The following is a 4,108-nucleotide window of genomic DNA, read 5'->3' on the forward strand; positions in this document are numbered from 1 at the left end:
TATATATATATATATATATACACACGTAGATATATTCTATAGATATATCTCTTCCCCTCACTCTCTCTTTCTCCCCTTCTCTCTCTCTCTCTCTCTCTCTCTCTCTCTATATATATATATATATATATACACATACACTCATACATACGCATACATATCTATATACACCTATGCATGTGCATACATATGCATGAATGTGTATGTTTGTTTACTTTTTTTTAGATCGATGAAATCAGTAAAATATGTTATCCATTACTTGAAGAAAAGAAATAGGGCTTGTATCAAAAAGGGCAAGCAAGGAAGAAGGACTAAAACGAAAGGAAAGAAATGAAAGTATGTATATATATATATCTAATATGATAAATGCGAAAACTAATTTTCGTGTGTTAGTGTGCCACACTTAGACACTATTCAATAAAACTTTCACTATTCAATAACACTACTACTATTCCTCATGATGGGGTAAGAATAATAATAGGCATAGAGACGGTGAGGGCGGTGGTGAAAACAGACAAATAGAGAGAGAGAGAGAGAGAGAGAGAGAGAGAGAGGGGGAAAGAGATACAAAGAAATTTATGGAGAGTTGATGTTATTATTAAAAGTAGTAGTGTTGGTGATTACAGTGGGAGTAGTAATAAAAGAGAGAAAAAGAATGGACATGTATTTTTAATATTTCGTTTTTATTATTGTTACTTTTATATTTACTTTAGTAGTGTTATATTTGTCTAAATTTTGTGGGTTGGATGTAATTACTCTATAGTTTATAATATTGGGGAGGTATTTAATTTTACCTTTATATCCTGCATTTTTTAATGCTATATTGTATTTTTCCTTATGTTTATTAAATATCTCTTCATTAGAGGAGAGGTTTGAAATTTTTTTTACTTATATTTAGTAGTAGTAGGGCTTTTTTTTATTTGCGAGGGATGGTTACTAGAATTATCTATATATCTTAATGTAGAGTTTTCTTTTATATAAGGCTCATGGAGTCCGGTATTTAGGTTACAATTTGCATTTAAATAGTTTATAGAATAGTTTTCGTTTTCAGCAATTATGGATAGGCCAAACTTATTAAAGAATTTATGCAAACGCTTTTTGAGCTGTTCAAGACGTCTATTCGAAAGGTTTAGCTAAGAATAGTACGTCATCCCTATATAGACCTCCGGTTTATTCAGAGAATTTCCTCCCTATATTATCTAAAACATATAGACCTACCAGGTCTGTCGCTTACGCTGAATCTGGCGATTCCCTTTATTTTGATTAAAATATCAACGTCTTCGGAGAAAAAGCTTTCAATGCTGTTGCCTACTCTATTAATATCTGTCACTGTCACCCACTCCCACTATGGTTGTTTTACTCTTCCTTCCCTCTAGCATGAGCGTGATCGAGAGGGAACATATTGTGTTTTATAATATGTAAGAAGATTATTGTTTCACATAAAATGTTCACATAGCTTTATGAAGTTATATCATATGCCATAGTGAGCCAACGAGGGAGTCACTAAGCCATGTTTGTTTTTAAACATTTTGTCAGGAGAGAAGGCAGTGTCTTTGACCATTTACAGGGTTCCTGATACTGGTAGGAGGAGTTTATTTTCAAACCAGATATCTCACCAGAATGCTTGCAACAAAGTAGACTCTACTAATGGTAACCAAAGTGCCAAGTTATGGTGTTAAGCAAGGCATGATTTGAATCTGAATACAAAGAACCAAAACAAATACCGCAAGGCATCCAAATCTGTTGTTGCTGTTCTGCTAATTACCTGACTTAAATTAATGCTATCTTATTGACTCCGAAGAGATAAAAGGTAAAGTGGACCTTACCGGGATTTAAACGCAAAACACAGAGTCGAAACAAATATCACGGGGTACTCAATCCTTATGCTCTAATAACACTGCCGGCGAGAAATAGTAATCAAGCTTCTTCTAGCGTTATCAACAACTATCGCGAAGAAGAAGACATACTATTGGATCATATAGTTACAGATAAGCAATGTCCAAGAAAAAGAAGGGACTAATCGGGACCTGACGCCTTTGATCACAGGTCTGCTTACGTGAGGGCCGACCTAGAGTTAAACGCTAGCATTTAATATAGTTAAAGGCCAAATGCTTGTTTTTATGTATGTAATCAAGTCTACATGTAGTCGCTAGCTCCAGGGTTTAATATATCCAGCCAGGTCAAGGCGTTCCGTTCCCATTGCATTTCTATCGTTGGGTTACCTGAAAACTTACCTTACTTTTCAGATTTCGAGCTTCTAGTTCTGACTAGTCTGGTATCGTTCCCCCTTCCATTCAAGTTTTTAATCCAATTTGGTGATCCAAGTGGTGCTCATCTGCTTCCCAAAATATGGATGTCATTGGCTCTCGAGGAGCTTATTCGCTTTTAACAAGTTTTATTTTTTAATCCTGCTGGAAAAGTTGTCGAACGCTCAAACACGAACATGTTGTATTGGATTATATGATTACCAGTAGCCGGTTTCTGTCAGCCTGTCTGATAAGGCTCAAGCATTTTTAGGGAAGTAAAATAAATGAAATTGCCCCCAGTACTTAACTGGTACTTTATGTTTTGAGTCCCGAAGGATGAAAGGGATTTGCTCTTAGAAATTAAAGGGCCTTCGCTAAATGCTGCAAAGCATTTTATCCGACATACTAATGAGTCTGTTAACCCAAATCTATATATTAAGTGAATAGCTAAACGAAATTTGGCCTGGAATTATTTTTTTTCAGTTATCTTAACATCTGTCAGCGAACTACCGACTGCAGATTAACTCTGGGCTGCGACCTCGTTTCACTGGACCACTAGCTGTATTGAATATATGGCGTTGCATATGCAAATTCCTTCTTTTTCCTATTTATTCCTCGGTAGCAACTAACAAAATTCAGTATTGAAAAATAATGCTAAATCTTATTTTTGTAGTAGTTTCAAATAAATCAATAAATATTTCTTCCTACTATAGGCACGAAGCCTGAAATTTTGAGGGAGGGGACTAGTTGATTACATCGATTCCTATGCTCGACTGGTACTTATTGTAGAAAATTACTATTTTTAAGTCTCACAACGTGAGATATTCAGCAACAGTACTTTGCAGTAAAGCTTGTTTGCCAACATAACATTGCAGTCCTAGTTTAGGACGAATGTTGCTGTAATTTAGCCCCAGGAGATATCGTCCTAAACCAGGACTACCATGTTATGTTGACAAACAAGCTTTACTACATGATACTTATTTTATCGATCCGAATGGATTAAAGGCAAAGTCTATCTCGGTAGAATGAATAAATCAATAAATATTGGTTTCAAATTTTGGCACATGGCTAGCATTTTCGGGGTAGGGGGTTAAATCGACTGTATTGATCACAATGCTCAACTGATACTTATTTTATCGACCCTGAAAGAATAAAAGGGTAAGTCAACCTCGGAGAAATAAATAAATCAATAACTATTAATAAATAATAAGTGATATTCCTTCGTTGTGGTAAAAAAAACCCAGATGCTTTAAGCAGTAGATATTTTCATCATCATAACAGTGTAGAGTAATATACACTAACAGTGCCACCTACACTGTTGCAATATGGTTTAGATGAATAATCGATTCTAAAGGAGGAAGTGATAAAAATAATATTAACATCTCCGTTGAGAAAAGCAGGTGAACTGGTTTGTGTCACGTTTACACTGAAGCGATGGTTGCTTCTATTGAGCCAAACTAAAAATGTTTGATCTCATCTTACCTTGTCACCTAATTAATAGTCCATATAGATTTTATATCCTTAAATGGGTAGAAATCCCTTCATTGTAGCAGTTGAATAATAATAATAATAGTAATAATAATAATAATAATAATAATAATAATAATAATATTTGATGTTTCAATACCAGCAGATGACAACGTTTCTCTAAAAGAAATGGAAAAACTTTCAAAATACAAAGACCTGGAAATAGAGATAACTCGAATGTGGAATCTAAAAACAGAAACAATTCCTATCATAGTAGGTGCCTTAGGTATAATAAAAAAATATTCAGACAAATACATAACAAAAACACCAGGACTTACAAATATATATAACATACAGAAAATTGCACTACTGGGTACTGCACACATTCTACGCAAAAC

At 34.4% G+C, this 4,108-nt stretch overlaps 1 long non-coding RNA gene across 1 annotated transcript in view; it reads left to right on the forward strand.

Annotated features, from left to right (window-relative positions):
* Nucleotides 1-4,108, forward strand: part of LOC128251063 (uncharacterized) — a 25,324-nt gene that overhangs the window by 4,751 nt on the left and 16,465 nt on the right. Inside the window, exon 2 of the long non-coding RNA XR_008266952.1 lies at nucleotides 223-333. This is a non-coding gene — a long non-coding RNA (uncharacterized LOC128251063). The remainder of the gene's footprint in view (nucleotides 1-222; nucleotides 334-4,108) is intronic.

This window comes from Octopus bimaculoides, chromosome 2, assembly GCF_001194135.2.
Source record: "Octopus bimaculoides isolate UCB-OBI-ISO-001 chromosome 2, ASM119413v2, whole genome shotgun sequence".
NCBI lineage: Eukaryota > Metazoa > Mollusca > Cephalopoda > Octopoda > Octopodidae > Octopus > Octopus bimaculoides.